The sequence below is a fragment of the Pelobates fuscus genome, chromosome 5, assembly GCF_036172605.1.
Source record: "Pelobates fuscus isolate aPelFus1 chromosome 5, aPelFus1.pri, whole genome shotgun sequence".
In the NCBI taxonomy this organism is placed as follows: Eukaryota; Metazoa; Chordata; class Amphibia; order Anura; family Pelobatidae; genus Pelobates; species Pelobates fuscus.
The window spans coordinates 63816324-63834643 of NC_086321.1; positions in this window are offsets into that span (position 1 = coordinate 63816324).

The window sequence follows — 18320 nt, forward strand, 5'->3', positions numbered from 1 at the left end:
AGGGTCCAATGGAGTGTTAAGATCACCCCCCACGACCAGCGTGCCTTCCGAGAATTCGCTCAGTTTGCTCATTGTCCTCCGCATAAAACGCGCCTGATTCTTATTGGGCACATATACGGAGGCCAGGGTATAAATTCTGTCCGCTATCGTGCCTTTTAGGAAAATAAATCTCCCCAGTTTGTCGGTTACTTTGTCTAATTCTTGGAAGTCCAGGTCGGCTGCAAGGATAATAGCAACTCCTGCCCTACGGGTTGTGGGGTGGTTGTTGAAGAAGTTGTTGGGATATTGCCGATTTCGGAGTTTAGGTGCGGATCCTTCGAGGAAGTGAGTTTCCTGGAGCATCGCTATGGAGATCCGCTTTTTCCTCAATTCACGAAGCAGATGAGTGCGGCGTTCAGGTACGTTGAGGCCCCGACAGTTGAGGGTCATAACACGAAGCGGAGCACTGAGGTCCGCCCTCGTCCTGTCGCCCTTCGGGCCAGGACACGCGGAGGTTTCGGCATTAGTTCCCATATCACAGCTATCCAGAGGTCTCAGTACACTGTCGAGCTGGTCCCCAGTGGTCAGTCTATTGTGTAGTCGTGGGGGCGGAAGGTCAAATGGTGTGTAAGTCCCGGGTATATAGGGGACCCACTCCGTGGATAATGTCACGTCAAGTCGACAGGCGTGTATGGATGTGGGGCTATATACGTCGCCTTTGTTTAGTAAGGTTAGGGTGGGTAAAATAGTAGGTACGACGAACCTTCCAGCATGAGGGGTGCGCCCCTAGGGTCAGGGAGAGGGCGTCACAGGAACGCCAAAGTTAGGGTACAGAGTGTAGAAAGTGAATAGATTAAAAAAGTGGGGAATTAAGAGGATCCCCAAGTAGAGGTGACCCCGAAAGGGGGAAAGAGAAGTGTTCACCTCAGTCCTCCTTTGAGAAGAGGAGGGAGTAGCCGTGCGACGGCAAGAGATGCCCGGGTCCACCCAGGTAACCAGACCAGGGGGTGAGCCTACGGGGAGCTCTGTCATCCAGACCTATACACGGCCCGTATTGGGGGTCAGTAGCCCTACCCCAATCCGTAATGGACCAGAAGTAATAGTGTGGTGTCTGTGTAGTGTCAGGTAACTCCTCTCCGCCGGCTCCACAGCCTGGTGCTGTTATCCATACATGGAATGCCAAACATAGAAACACATATATACATAGAGCAACAATATAACCTAATAAACAGTGGTCAGAGCCCATCCAACCCGCTCCAGAGGGAGTCTCGTCCCCCGTCCCCCCCATTCCGGGGATAACTCCCACGGCAGCCAAGGAAAAATAAACAATGGTTAAGCATTTGCATCACATACATTAGGCATATATGCAGGAGATAATGTGATTAGTACGATGGTGTACACATAGATGTAGTGATAACACATATAACGACATCATTGCTATTCCTATCCACCCCCTGTCAGGTTACTGGGAGGTAACATGTGTCTCTGAGATATGGCTCGGGTGTGTCCCCTCTACGTCTCAGCCCCACCCCCATACACAGTTATCTAGTCCATGGATTCTTATCTATGCCAGCGGAAGTGGTAGAGTGTGATCCTCCCTTCCCTGTGTGTGGTGGGTTAGCTGTTCACTAGCCAGCGTGAGGTGTGATGTGTACCACCCCCCATCCGTTTCTATGTGGTAGAGCGAGAGTAGCGTGTGGTGGAGTAGTGAGGTCTATCCAGTGAGCGTTTGTTGAGCCATATGGAGGGGCATTGTGTAAAGCTATGGGTACAATCTAATCCCTGAGTGTCGTGTGGGCCCTGTAGCCATATAATTGGAGTACCAGACATGCATTTGAACGGGACCGAGCATAACCAGTGTTCTGTGCATAGGGGCATTGCCCCGTACCGTATGTCCATGGTGAGCATCTGCATAGGCTATGGCGCGAAGTGGGGGGTCCAGGTTTGCAATCAATAGAGGCGTATGTGTCTCGATCAAAGGAGCTTCAGCGTGCGGGCGGGTACATGCCCAAGAAAAGTGTGTCCCCATGTAAAAGTCTAGTGTCTCGCTGTGTCGCTTCCAACAGATTTTCCCGTAGGACTTTGCCTGTGTCGCAGAGGAGGTGCCCCCCGTTATCCCCCCCCCAAATTCTATACATACTTAACGGTAGGGTAATGGATGCTCAAGTCCATAATCCCGGCAGAAGAAAAAATAAAATCTGTACCTCCGTGTTACCAAGCTGGATAGGTCCCCAGGCCCCACAATAGGGAAGTGCAGCCGATCAATGTGTGTGCCGTGAAGGTCAAGGTGCGTGGAAGGTCCCCAGGCAGGAGGGAGACGCACCCAAGGGGGTAGTGGGTATACCCCTTACTCCGGCGCCTCCGGGTTGTTGCGCCTGCATCGTGCTGGGCCTTGCGGTGGTCCCCTATCTCGCCTCCTAGGTGCTCTGTGCTGTTGAGGTCTCCCTCCTAGCGGGCCCAGGACCCAGTCAGGGGTCAGGATATGTGGTAGGTCTATTTCTTCCAGAAATCTTGGGATCTCCTCGGGCCAACGGACGGAGGCCCAGCCATTCCGGTGATGGGCCAGTAAGGCAAAGGGATAGCCCCATTTGTATTGGATGTTTCGTTCTTGCAGGGCCGCTGTTATAGGCTTCAGTGCCCTCCTGGCATCTAGAGTGATGGGCGAGAGGTCATTAAAGAGGGAGACTGTCGTGTCCCCAAAGTTCCAAGTACGTCGAGATCTGGCCGCCTTCATGATGGCGTCTTTGTCCCGGAAGGAGCTGAGGCAGCATATAATATCCCTTGGGTTGCCGTCTGCTGACCTGGGGCGTAACGCTCTATGTACTCGTTCGTATCTGAATGTGAGCGGAGCACCTTCTCCCAGAATCATATGGAAGAGGTCATTTAGGGTGTTTTCAGGGTTTTCCTCACCGTCAGGTTCAGGGACCCCGCGGACCCTGATGTTACATCTCCTCCCCCTATTGTCTAGGTCCTCCATTGTCCTCCTCATGTGTAGTAATAGCTCCCCTTGGCGTGCGAGGGCCATATCGGTCGCCTGCAGCCTTGTGGTTTGTGTTTCCTGGGAGTGCTCTAAATCTTGGATGCGGCCTGTGTGTGCATTTACCTCTGCCCGGATACCTGCTATCTCGGCCCGCAGAGCATCTTGAATGGAGGTGGTATGTACTAGGAGGTCAGCTTTTGTGGACATAGCAACAGCCATAGACCTGATCTCCTCCCCGATCTGCTCCAGTGTAGCACCACGAGGTTCCCTGGAGGACGGCTCCGTCGGCACCATCTTGGATCCGCTCGGCTCCTCGCACATGTCGGCAGAGCTCTGGAGGAATCCATCCATCGGGCCGTGAGTGTGCCCGGTTTGGGAGCCCCTCGGGGTCTGGGGGGTGTCGGTACGTCAGTGGCGTCCCATATATGCTGATGGGAGCAAATTAAAGGCTGTGTTTAATGCCGGCGGGTCGGAGCTCTCACTCTATGCTGCCATCTCGTTCCGAGCTCAGGCCACGCCCCCCATTATAATCTCTTATCCCTCAGCCCCCAAATCTCCATATTACATTTAGTCTTGGAGTCCAATAACATACAGACAGCTCCTAAATCCTTTCATTTGGAGCTTCATATTTCTAATCATAGCCCACATTTCCCTCATGCCCAAGGCCTCATAGCTGTAATAACATTGGGCTTGACTCTCGTTGAGCTTGTATGCCCTAAAGCCTCAAGCAACCTTCCTTTCTGTGCCTCTGAGAAGGAACATGGGATGGGGGAGAAAGGAGTGGTCTGTGCACAATCATCCCTCACAGCAATATCACATACGCCGTGTTCCAGAGCCAATCCTAATGCTTAGAATGGGAGTGAAACACCGGTACCAAACAATTCTTAAATTAGTCCTCAGGTAAAAGGAAGAGAAAAATTGTCCCATCACCATCAGCAGGCAACTGGTTAATAAACAGATAATGTGGTGAATATAGAATTTAAGTAATAAAAAAGGTGAGTTTGCATGTGCTCATAAATTTAATTAATTTGTGATATTCCTCCACCCACTTTTTAAAGTTGTGAAATGAAAATTCTAAGTATATTGTAAACATAATCACCTTATTGAAAATATGCTGTTTTCATTTTTACTGTTTCATGGTACTTTAAGCTTGTGAAAAGACTTATTTTCAAAGGAACCTTTGCAACACTATCAAAAAATCCCACATTCATACAAAAGGCATCGAGAGGTAATTTACAGATATTTCTATTTTCACAGTAGGTGACTGCAGTACTTTTTTGTGTTCTTTTACCGACATGGAAGCAAATATGACAGTGGCCTTGAATGTCTTTAAAATATTTGAAGCTACTGTAGAATCTAGATGAACAATCAATTTGAGATTATGCAGTTTTCCTGTAAAGATATTTCTCAGTGAATTAATGACATTTGTCTCTGTCTTTAACTCTCTGTCTATGAAAAAAAAGTGTACCCGAATGGATTTCATGCTAAAACATATTAATAGTGATTCTTTGTATTGATATTATTACTTGAAAAGATAGATATAATGTCAAATGTTGCAATCTAAGTATGGTAAATGTTGATTACGCTGGCAAAGTCATGCCTTGAAAACACAGATTTTGATCACTTTTCCAATTATCCTCAGCCAGGTAAATAAATTAAAGGACCACTTTAGTCACCCAGACCACTTCAGCTCAATGAAGTGGTCTGGGTGCCAGGTCCCCCAGGTTCTAACTTTTCAGATGTAAACATAGCAGTTTCAGAGAAACTTCTATGTTTACATTGCAGGGTTAATCCAGCCTCTAGTGGGTGTCTTCCTGACAGCCGCTAGAGGCGCTTCCGTGACGCTGAATGCGAAAATCACACTCAGCGTGCAGAACGTCCATAGGAAAGTATTGAGAAATGCTTTCCTATGGGTGTTTTTCATGCGCGTGCGGCTCTGGCCCCGCATGCGCATTTCACTCCACTCGGGAGCTGATGTCGGATGGGGAGGAGAGGTCACCAGAACAAAGGAAGCCCGGCACTGGATTAAAGTAAGTAGCTGAAGGGGTTTTAAACCCTTCAGCCCAGCGGGAGGGGGGCCCTGAGGGTGGGGGGGGGGGACCTAGGCGTTATATAGTGTCAGGAAAACGAGTTTGTTTTCCTGACACTATAGTGATCCTTTAACAAACACGTGCAGTACTAAGGCTACAATAAATAATAAACATGAGCATCACAAATGCATGTTGGGCACCTGTTTTAAAAAGGCATTCTGTGGAACTGTAAAGAGTGCTACAAAATTAATAAGAGCAGCGGGAAGTTTAGTTAAGAAGATGATTTTAAGGGATAAATACAAACAACTCTCTAATAACGTGTTAGTTAATATAACTGCACAAAAGACAAGAGGTCACCAACGCGGAATTTTGCCTATGTTAGAGGAAAGGCGTATTTGTTTTTTTACAGTAGGAACAATCAAGATATGTAATTATCTGTCTGAAAAGTTTGTTTCAATCAGATTCTGTACAGATTTCTAAGCAATGTGTGGATATGTTGTGGAAAATTAGAATATTTAAGGTTATTGTAGTTAATAGACACTATAACAGCTTGGTGATCCAGGGAAGAATCTGACTGCCGTTTTGGAGTAATTCATTTAAAGTGAACATGAAGTGCTATTGTTTTACTTTGCTAAAATCAACCCAAATACAATGAATACATAATTTATCACAAATATACATGATGTATTCAACATAAAATTTGGACATATCACTCACTATGCTCCCGATCGAGCGCCAGCATGTCCTCACCTTCATTAATGTTGCTCTTCATGTAATATCGACCACCTGGTCACTTCATTCATTTGCCCTGCTTTGGGACATTTTACATTATGCTCTTAAAAATGAGCATAATTTGTTGGAGAGTTACAACTATATACATTTTTGCAACAGGTTCTCCTAAAAAAGGAAAAATTTAACATAAAGACACCAGTATTCTCAAAGATCCTCTGGGAGAATGCCTTTCTAATTGCCAATCCCTTTCCCAAAACCTTAAACAAGGAAATGCCAAAATACCCACATTCTTCCTCCAATACTTGGTAAGAAGGTTAGTAGTAGGCTACAGGCTCCCGGAAACAAACTGATCATAATGACCTTGCCCTTATAAACCCATCCAACCCAATAGTGTTTACAGACCACTAGTCCCAAGTTCAAACAACCCACAATGTCTAGTTGACTCCAGGTTCAGGGTCTTTTACCTACTAAATCTCGTTTACCCCTCCTTGCCTTTCATAATCTAATAAGGATGGCAAAACAATTATTTTTAAACTGCATTCCATAGTCTTGATTTAATTTTTTTTTCTTTGTCCTGATAAAAATACCAGAATTTTTTTTAAAAAACACAAAAGATCACAACTCAAATACATTAAAAAAAAATAAATTATAATGTTTTTATTTCCCTCTCTCCCATGGCACACTGGATGTAGTAGTAGGAGAACTCCATGTGCCCTTTATTCATTTACCATTATTCACAATGTCGACTTTGTTTTTAAGGTTCCATGGGTCCTACATCAAGGTTTTTATTTTGGATAGAGAACATTATGGTCTGGTTCCCCCTAGTTATTTTTCAGTGTTTTTAGATGTATGTAGTGTATTTACTTACTGTGGTGGAGCTGTTTTGATTGTAGCTGCTTTGAAAGGTTTTTTTTTAAAGCTATCTAGAGTAATAATGCCTGTAGAGCTGAGCTAGGGTTGTGTAGAATAAAATCTTTAGTCATTATGAGTTGAGTCTATGTGGCATTAATTTCACCATTTTGAAAATGTGCTGCTTGGCTCCAAGTATGAAATGCAGCTCCTCCCCCTCCAACAAAGCCACACCAACCAAAACACACCCACGTCCATTATGTTATGTAGTGTGTGTAGTGGATGCAGTGTGTGTATTGTGTGTATTTGTGTAGTGGAAGCAGTGAATGCAGTGTGTGTGTGTACTGCATTGCGTGTGTGTGTATAATGGATGCACAGTGTTTGGGTGTATAGTGGATGCAGAGTGTGTGTATGGAAGTGGATGCAGCGTGTGGATAGTGGATGCTGTGTGTGTGGATAGTGGATGTAGAGTGTGTGTGTGTGTGTGTATTGAATGCAGTGTTGAATGCAGTGTGTGTGTATAGTGGATGCAGTGACTGTGTTAGTGAAGTGCATGCAGTGTGTGTGTGTGTAGTGGATGCAGTGTATGCGTGAATAGTTAATGCAGTGTGTGTGTGTATAGTGGATGCAGTGACTGTGTTAGTGAAGTGCATGCAGTGTGTGTTTGTGGTGATAAGTAAATTTGTGGGGGTGAGCAGTTTTTTATTTTTTAATTTTAACTTATTCCTCCCTCCCTGCACTTACTTATACCCACCCCCTGCAAGTATTCCCCCTTCCTGCCTCTTACCTGTGGGCAGGGACGGGGATACATGATTCCATGGTGGTCCAGTGAAGCTGGAGGACAGTGAAGAGGGCAGAGAGTGATCTTACATCCCCAGCAGCAATAGCAATGCTCCATGCGGCACGCAATGCATGTCGGAGTGTTGCGGCTCGCAAGAGAAGAATACCTGCTGCTGCTGGGCATGTAAGATCACTCTCAGGGCTCCCTCTTCACTATACACACCAGCAGGGCCCGGAACAGCACATATATATATAGCTGTATTTGCTATATGTATGTGCAAATAGGCAGCTCAGGCCCTGCTCCAGACTTCCTAAAGGTATAGGGGCTGCAAAATGCCGCCCCTTTCACAGTGCCGCCTGGATCCATTGCCCCACTGGGCCAATGGACGGCCCGGCCCAGCACAGCAGTAAGCATAGACAAGATGTTATGTTACATGTGCATAGAGATTTGGTATAGTGTACAAGAAACTTTTTTCCCTTTTTTCTATTGCCATTGCTGCCATCTAAGAGTAGTGGGAATTTGTAAGGGTGTTCTTTTTCCTCTCCCATAGAGATCATGAGAGAAAACTTTTGAAGAGATAACAGCTTTTAACAAGCATCAACAGGGTTCACAAAATGCGTCAGACTTACAGCTCTTCCCTGTGCCCACAGCTTTTTTCTGTAGAGAAAAATGTTTATTTAGATATTGTTATTGTTTAAATATATCATTTGCTTGGGTAGTGCAATGTTTTTTTCTTCCCAGACAGAATCCAGTTATTTGTTCCCTGCTGACACAGAGGAGGGGGTCATAGATTCAGCCTTTCCAAGATATTGATCATTCACAATTGTAAGGTAGAACACTTCATGCTATTGTGTGAACGAGTCTGACTGGAAAAACTTTTTTTTTTCACATGATATTCCCAAATTGGATCAGATAATTACCCTCACAAAATGTGACGCAAATCTACTATTGTGCTTAATAGCACAATAGTTCAGGTATACGGGGAAAAAAACAAGGGTCTGACGCAAGCATATGTTTTTAAGTGAAATGTTTTTAATTTAATGTTACCCCTAACTCAACCCCATTTAATTTTTGTGGGTTCCAAAATGCATGTCTTTGCATTTCTCTGTAATGAATGTCATCTGCTTCTTCTGTGATTTTTATAATTATATACACACACACTCATACAAACACACACTCTGCATTATATACACACACACTCATACAGACACACACTCTGCAGTATATACACACACACACACTCATACAAACACACACTCAGCATTATATACACACACACACTCATACAAACACACACTCTGCATTATATACACACACACTCATACAGACACACACTCTGCAGTATATACACACACACACACTCATACAAACACACACTCAGCATTATATACACACACACACACTCATACAAACACACACTCTGCATTATATACACACACACTCATACAAACACACCCTCTGCATTATATACACACACACTCATACAAACACACACTCTGCATTATATACACACACTCATACAAACACACACTCTGCATTATATACACACACACACACACTCATACAAACACACACTCTGCATTATATACACACACTCATACACACACTATGCATTATATACGCACACACTCATACAAACACACACTCTGCATTATACACACACACACACACTCATACAAACACACACTCTGCATTATATACACACACACTCATACAAACACACACTCTGCATTATATACACACACACTCATACAAACACACACTGCATTATATACACACACACTCATACAAACACACACTCTGCATTATATACACACACACTCATACAAACACACACTCTGCATTATATACACACACACTCATACACACACTATGCATTATATACACACACACTCATACAAACACACACTCTGCATTATACACACACACACACTCATACAAACACACACTCTGCATTATATACACACACACTCATACAAACACACACTCTGCATTATATACACACACACTCATACAAACACACACTCTGCATTATATACACACACACTCATACAAACACACACTGCATCATATACACGCACACTCATACAAACACGCACTCTGCATTATATACACACACACTCATACAAACACACACTCTGCATTATATACACACACTCATACAAACACACACTCTGTTTGTATTGTGTGTGTATATAATGCAGAGTGGGTGTTTGTATGAGTGTGTGTGTATATAATGCAGAGTGTGTGTTTGTATGAGTGTGTGTGTATATAATGCAGAGTGTGTGTGTATGAGTGTGTGTGTGTGTGTGTGTGTGTGTGTGTATATAATGCAGAGTGTGTGTGTGTAGTGTGTGTGTGTGTAGTGTGTGTGAACTGGGTGGGGGGGGGCATTTTTATAATTTTTTATTTTAACATTTTTTTTATATTATTATTGTTTTTTATTATTTTATTATTTAATTTTTTTTTACACCCTCCCTGCTATATTATTCCCTGGTGGTCCAGTGGGTGGGCTGTGCAGTCGGGGGGGGGGGGGCAGCATGAAGCGTTTACTTACCTTTCCTGCAGCTCCTGTCAGCTCCCTTCTTCTCCATTCCAGTCAGCTCCACTGTAAATCTCACGGTCTGCGTGCCGCGCGGAGCGTTGCCATGGTAACCCGCTCTGACGGCCGCGGCTCTCGCGAGACTTACAGTGGGAGCTGACCGGAATGGAGAAGAAGGGAGCTGACAGGAGCTGCAGGAAAGGTAACTAAACGCTTTCTGCCGGCCCCCAACAGGACCGCCGGGCTTGTAATGAGCTCGGCAATCCTGGTCTGTTTTATGGCAATGTAAGTTGAAAACATTTGCTGAAAAACTCGACTTATACCCGAGTATATACGGTACTTTATATTTGTTTCCCAAAGGTATGTCTTGAGATATGTACTTTTGTAAAATTTGTTTAAAAACTTTCCATTTACTCTCTGTGATTTTGACAGTGAATACTTCCTGACAGTCAATTAGTTGAATTAAGCCTTTTTAAAATTAAGCTTTTTTGTATAGCCCATATACATTTTTTTTTTTTTTTTTAGCTACGCTCAAATTATACCATGTTACGGTCATTTTTTCCTAAGTGCTCCCTGAAAATTAGTCAACATTATTAGTTATGACAGGATCCAGACAAGTATCTATTCTAGACATGAAACTATCATTTAGCAGGTTCACAAACCTGTTTTTCTTAACTGTACTACTAGTCCCTCTGGCCCAATCAGAGTCTGGATAATTAAAATCTCAGCTGATTAACAAATTACACAGATGTGCAACTTTAATAATTTTAGATAGAGTTGCTATTCCCCCACAGAAGTGATGTTTGGGGGCTTGTAACATATTCCTACTATTAATGGATATCCCTAGTTTTCTCATATGCATGTTTCTACCCATAAGGCTTCACATTCTCACCTGTATCATTACGTACAGTTTCTTTGACACTGGGCTTCAAATCAGGTTTAGTATAAAGACATATGCCGCCCCCTTTCTATTTTTTTTTCTTCAAAATAATGTATATCCATTTTAATTAATAGCCCTATCAACGGCTTCATCCCACCAAGTCTCAGTAATACCAATGATGTCATACTGCTCCTTGTATGCTGATATCTCAAGCTCCCCCATTTTCACACACAAACTTCTTGCATTAGAAAGCAGATATTTCAAGTTACCATTTCTTTCCTGAACTTTATTTGAACAACAGGCAATTAATACCTTCTTGCTCTGTCTGCTAATCTTATCACTGCCCCCATTGCCACCCTCCTGGACTTTAGCTGAATTACCTCTCCTTTCTACATTATCTACCACATTTTATAACATGTTCTCCCATAAACAGGTTACTGCTGGTTCTTAATTTATATGGTGTCACAATTAAAACAATTTAGAACTTTCATTTTACCATGTATTTTTAACAATCCTTAATTTTACCAGCATTTGATGTAACCATTTACAGAATAAAAATATAACAGGGAAGTGCTACAAAAAGCATCAGGTTTTCCTCAATTAGATGCATTTAAATATTCATGAAACTTCTAGCATAATTATAATATTATCCGTTGGAGAGGAGAAGGGAAGCTGCCAAACATCCTCATTCCAACTCCATACTGAGTGTATAGGAAAGCAGCCAAGAACAGATGTAACTGCAGCCGATTATTTGATAACTAGGTAAGGAAATATCCCACTTGGATTAAACCTGAGAACCAGAGGGGCAAGGCATGCTTCACTTTCAAAGAATCGACAGAAGACAAAGAAACAAACATTTTCCTTTTTTTTTTTCAATTTGAAGGTGTTTTTATTATTATTTTTGCCATATCAATAAATTTATCGGCGCCTGCTCGCCATGGTACAGAAAGAAAAAAGGGGCTGAAGAGCCAGAAAGGGCATTAACTCCCCTGCTTGGAGCAGGTGGTCAATTGTGGTGCAACCTCCCTCCCTCCAGGGTGCAGAGTCAAAGGTCGGTATGCCGGCCGCTAGGAGAGATATCGGGGCGTTCCTGGGGATTGCCTCTGGGGTCCCCCCCCCCTTTTCCCTGACCTCATCCCATATTTTCAGAGTTAGGGTCGTGGTGGGAAGGGGGGCTATGTGTGGTGGGCAGAGGTGTTTGGGGAGCCAAAACAGATTGCGTAGGTTTTGGTTTCCCGCCCAGTGGGCTTCCAGACGGGTCCATTGCGGAGCGTCCCCATCAGCCGTGGCTACTTTGACTGCCATTAGCTGTGCTGCTTTGTAGTAAGCGTGTAAGTTGGGTACCCCTAGGCCCCGGTACGAACGGGCTGTTGAAGGAGTGCCATTGCTACCCTGGGTCTCTTTTTTTTCCATATGTATCTAGCTAATAAGCTTTGCATGGACTTGAGGAAGGATGTTGGCAAGGGTATCGGTAGGGTACGCAGGAGGTACTGGAATTTGGGGAGTAGCATAATTTTTAGGCCTATCCAGGAGAGACATTTGCCCTCCCTTCCCTCTATAGTTAGCATGAGTTGTCTTTGGAGTGCAACATAGTTGATCGTGAACAGTTTGGTTAGGTGGACCGGGATTTTGATTCCCAGGAACGTGATATGGTCGGATCTCCAGTCGAAGGGAAAGGCTGAGGTGAGTCTGGCTAGGCTATCTTTGGGGATCCCAATTCCCATGGCTTGGGTCTTGGCTACATTAAGCTTGTAGTAGGAATGCTTCCCATATTCCGTTATGGTGTCTACTAAATTAGGAAGCGAGATGTGGGGTTGGGTTAAAGTCAACATGATATCATCAGCGAACAGGTTCGCTTTATATTCTCTGCCTCCCACTTGCACTCCATGGATCGAAGGGTGCTGTCTTATGGCTGCCGCCAAGGGCTCCAAGGCCATGACGTATAGTAGTGGAGATAATGGGCATCCCTGGCGGGAGCCATTGGAGATACTGAAGGTGTCTGACATGAACCCTGCATTGAGGACCTGGGCTGAGGGATTATGGTACAGGGCCCTGACCGCCGAGACGAAGCCCTCTGGAGTTCCAAACTTGGTAAGGACCGCTTCCAGGATCTCCCATCCCAGCCGGTCAAAGGCCTTTTCGGCGTCCAGCGCTACCGCCACGGCTTCCTTTCCTATGCGCTGTACACTGTAGATAACGTCTAGCACTTTCCTGGTGTTGTCCCCCCCTTGGCGACCCTTTATGAAGCCCACCTGGTCCGTGTGGATCACTTGTGGTAGTAGTCGTCCTAACCTTTGGGCATATATTTTGGCATAGAGTTTGGCATCTGTGTTCAGTAGGGAGATGGGCCGGAAATTTTGGGGGCATGTGTTTTTTTTTCCTGGTTTAGGGAGTGTGATGATGTGTGCTAACAGTGTTTCTGTGGGCAGTTGTTGTTGTTTCGTGGCTTCATTGAATGCCCTCGTGAGGTACGGTGTAAGTGTGGACTTAAAGGTCCAGTAGTAGCAGTTGGCGAAGCCGTCCGGGCCTGGGGCCTTGCCTGACGGCAGTTGCTGGATCACCTCCGCCACCTCCTCGTCAGTAATGTCCTTAGAGAGCGTTTGTTGTTGGCTGGGTGTGAATGTGGGTAGGTGGATCTCGTGTAGCTATGATTGTATAGCTAGTGTCTCTGGTTGGTGTGTCCGGGCATCTTCTGCCAGGTTGTATAACGATGTAAAGTACCTCGCAAAAACATTGCTTATGTCTTTCGGGGCCGTGACTTTGTGGCCTGCCTCATTATGGAGGAATGCTATCTTTTGCTTGTTTTGCAGTGTCTTGAGGCGTTGGGCTACCAATTTCCCCGCTTTGTTTCCCTGAGTGTAGTGAAGTGCTTTGAGTCTATGGAGGTATTGGCCCGTTTTTTCCAGTGCTTGTTTGTGTATGTCCTGCGTTATTTGCATGATGCGGCGTTTAAGTTCTTGGGACGGGGCTGTTTGGTTAGGGACGTGAGGTCCAGCAGTTCTTTTTGCCAGTTTCGTAGTTGGGTTTCCGCTCTCCGTTTCAGGTATGCTGCTCTTTGGACCAGCAACCCTCTGGCCACTGCCTTATGGGCTTGCCAGACTGTGTTGTGTGATATGTTGTCTACGGAATTGGTCGTGAAGTAGTTTTGGAGTTCTAGTTCTATTGTGTTGCGGAACTGGGGGTTTGTGAGTAGTGAGTCGTTGAGCCTCCATGGGCTCCTGTGGGTCGACTCATAGAGGTCGGTTAAGGTCACCACCACTGGAGCGTGGTCAGACCAAGTGATCTGTTCTATATTACAGCTCTTAACCTGGGTCAGTTGTTGCCCTTTCATCAGTATCCCGTCGATCCTAGAATACGTATTGTGTGCTGTGGAGAAAAATGTGTATCCCCTTTCCCCTATGTGCATAGCCCTCCATACATCATAGTAGTGGTGGTTAAGTATCAGTTTCTGTAGTGCCCTGCTTTGTCTTTTGAGAACCCGCAACCTGGGTGCCTTGGGTGAGATCGTGGAATCTATCAGGGGGTCCATAACTAAATTAAAGTCCCCGCATATTACAGTGCTCACTTCCTGTATTTGAGTGATCTTTTCAATGATTTTATGTAGGAAGTTTCTTTGTCCTGAGTTAGGGGCGTACATATTAGCAATCGTGTAAGTTACATCGTTAAGTATGCCCACCACCACCATGAATCTTCCCTCCCTGTCTACTTCCAAGTGTTTGAGATTGAAGGCTAAATTTTTACTAATGATGATCGAGGCGTCCTTCGATTTGGTGGAATAGGTGGCATGGTACTGGTGAGGGTAATCCGTCTCAAATAGCTGTGGGTGTCTATTGGTTTTAAAGTGGGTTTCTTGTAGGCACACCACGTCTGGCTTAACTTTGTTTAGGTCTCTGCGGAGTAGGCTACGTTTCGAGGGTGAGTTGAGCCCTTTAGTGTTATGGGTATATATTTTCATGGGGGTTTGCGGTGTTGGGTGTAGCTCAGTTGGTATGTCTTTTCGTCTATGAGTGGGGTAGCCACCCTACCCAGCAGCATCGAACTGGGTGGTCTGCCCCTATGGGGTGGACTGTATCTGTATGGACTTTGGTTGATTGTGTGCTTAGCTTTTTGGATATGGCAACATGGGGAATAACAGTACAAACAGCAGTACATAAACCATAATTAAACATAAAGCCTGATAATCGGCTTGGCGCCAATAGAAGGTGCCGTGGGGGAGGAAGCATCTTGCTTCCATGCCTGTGTAGGGCGCTTGTGCGGCCTACCTGTTGTGGGGCTGAGCTTGATACCCCTGTGTTTTTTTGCCAGTCCCAACACTGTCCCAACACTGTCCCGTTCCGGGGGAGGGGTGCCCTATCCCGGGCCCTTGTGAAACTCTCGGACTCCTGCGTTAATTCTGCGTTCTTGTTTGGGTGGGAACTGAAGAACTGAAATTATCTTTCCCATAGTCCTTGTCACCATTTAGACCCCCCCCCCCCGGGAGTCGTGAGTCCAGTGGCGTACATACCAGGGTCGCAGGGGTCGCGGCTGCGACCGGGCCCGGCCCACCAGGGGGCCCGGCCGCCCCTGCGACCCGGTATGTACGCTCTGGGCCAGCCTCCCCCGAGGCTGGCCCTGCTTACACCCGGCGGGCAGTCAGGCTGGCCGGTGCGCGAGGGAGCACTCTCCCCTGAGTGCTTCCTCTTCAGCTCCCTCGCGCACCGCAATGATACTGGAGCCGGAAGATGACGTCATCTTCCGGCGCCGGCATCCCTACGCGGCGCGCGAGGGAGCTGAAGAGGAAGCGCTCAGGGGAGAGTGCTCCCTCGCGCACCGGCCAGCCTGACTGCCCGCCGGGTGTAAGCAGGGCCACTGGACCCCAGGGAATCCCCTCAGCACTCGAAAAGGTAGGGAGGCTGGGGGGATTAAATAAAAAAAAAACATGTGTGTGTGAGTGTTAGTGTGTGTGAGTGTGTGTGAGTGTGTGTGTGTGTGTTAGTGAGTGTGTGTGTTAGTGAGTGTGTGTTAGTGAGTGTGTGTGTTAGTGTGTGTGTTAGTGAGTGTGTGTGTGTGTTAGTGAGTGTGTGTGTTAGTGAGTGTGTGTGTGTGTTAGTGTGTGTGTGTGTGTGTGTGTGTGTGTGTGTGTGAGTGTGTGTGTGTGTGTGTGTGAGTGAGTGTGTGTGAGTGTTAGTGTGTGTGTGAGTGTGTGTGTGAGTGAGTGAGTGTGTGTGTGTGTTAGTGTGTGTTAGTGTGAGTGTGTTAGTATGAGTGTTGGTGTTTGTGTTAGACTGTGTGTGTCTGCTAGTGAGTGTCAGTGAGTGTGTTACTGTGTGTGTGTTAGTGAGTCTGTTTGATGTCTGTTAGTGAGTGTGTGTTTGTCAGTGAGAGTGTATGTTTTGTAAGTGAGTGTGAATGTATGTCTGCCGCTGAGTGTGTCTCTGTCAGTAAATGTGTGTGTCTGTAAGCTAGTGTGTATGCATTTGTTCGTGACAGTGTGTGTGTGTGTCTTCAGCACTTACCTTTCTCCAGCGCCGGACTCGCCGCCTCTCAGCTCCGAATGCGCATGCACGGCAAGAGCCGTGCACGCATTCAAACCGCCCATAGGAAAGCATTACTCAATGCTTTCCTATGGACGTTCAGTGTCTTAAAATGGCGGAAGCGCCTCTAGCGGCTGTCAGTGAGACAGCCACTAGAGGCTGGATTAACCCTCAGTGAAACATAACAGTTTCTCTGAAACTGCTATGCTTTCAGCTGCAGGGTTAAAACTAGAGGGACCTGACACCCAGACCACTTCATTGAGCTGTTGTGATCTGGGTGTCTGTAGTGGTCCTTTAAGTGTGTGTGCATCTGCATGCACTGGCGTACATACCGCGGTCGCAGCCCTGCAACCCCTGCGACCAGGTGCCCGCCGCCATGTGTTGCTGCCCCGACCCGCGCAGAGTAAGCGCGAGGGGTGGGGGCCCACGGATTAATTTTCGCACCGGGCCCTATGGCTCATGTGTACGCCACTGCGTGAGTCTCAACGTTCGTGTATGTTGCTTGCCTCCATCTGTTGCTCTATTTGTTGCGGGACATCCGCTGCCACTGCGAGGTGGATCTGCTCCGCTCTGCCTGCTGTGGCTTGGTGCGTGGGGGTGGTATGCCCCATTATCGGAGGGCCTTCATACCTGCCTCCGGTGATGTGATGACTGTAAGTTTGCCGTCCCTTGGTATCAGGAGCTTGACCGGGAAGCCCCAGCGGTATGGTTGCTTGTGTAGCCTGAGTTGTTCCGTGATGGCTGAGAAAGATTTTCTCTTCCGCAGTGTGGCGGCTGATATGTCTGCATATATCGCTGTGTCGCTGTGGGGTGCAGGGAGTACGGGGCGCTGTCTACTGGCCCTCATGATCACATGAAAATAGTGCATTCTCACTAGGACGTCTCTCCGTGCTTCGTTAGTCAGGAATCTCGGTTTTGGGACCCTGTGATAGCGGTCCAGTAATAACATGTCTTGGTGGAGATCGGGTGCCAGCAGTTTGAGTAGGCCTTGGAGGTGGGCGTGCAGGTCCGCCGGCCCGACAGATTCAGCTATCCCCCGAATACGGAGGTTATTGCGCCGGGATCGGTTCTCCAGGTCAGCTAGTTTGTTTTCAAAGACCTCCATAGTATCTCTCATTTCCTCCATCGTGGCCCTCATATCGCTCTGTGTCTCTGCCTGTTCCGCCATGTTTCCCTCCAGCTCGGAGGTTCGTGTCTCCAGTGCCCGGAGGTCCGTCGTGAGTTCTTTCAGTGTTGTCTGCATGGTATGGTGTAACTTATCGTGCAACTTATCGTGCATGTTATCAAACATACGTTGCAGCATGCCCTGGGTGACCAGTGCTTCTGGGTTGGGGTTTCCAGCTTCCCACTTTGCGCGCTTTCGGCGCCATCTTGCTGCGTTCCGTCTGGCAGGGCCGTTGCTTTATTTTGTGTGCTGCGGGCACCGAAAAAATTGCTTTTTTCTGATTTTTCCATTTGCCTCCTGCTCTTCTGCTGTGACATCTTGTCGTGGAGGTCATTGTCGTGTCTGGGTATTCGTTTCGCTTAGTTGGTAGGCCTGGGTAGCACGGAGCTACTCGAACATGCGGCTGCTTCCCTTGAGCTCCAGGCCACGGCCCGAAACGAACATTTTCAATATATGACTATAACTTGTTTAATCGTAATTCACCAACATACTGTGTGGAGTTGCTGTGTGGAGAGATTGAACATGTTCATATGATCTTACAGGCCACGTTTCAAGTGCTTGGAGTCTACATAAAATAGAGGTATCTTCCAAAAGAATTGTAACATAGAACACTTTTAGATACATGCACATATAATGAGAAATCTGCTGACAGCAAGCAATAGCTACATGGGGATGATGTAGACTGTTTTTTTTTTCCAGCAAAGTAAATGTACTGCCTTAGATACAGGCCAAAAGGGAGTTCCTCCGTTTAAATAATCTGACTGGCATCTGTTGATCCTATTTTGTGTAGGTGGTTGGAAGTTGGGGGCATTTTTTTTAAATGGTCCCAAAGAAAGAAGCATCTTTTTGACCTCTGATTATTCAGATCT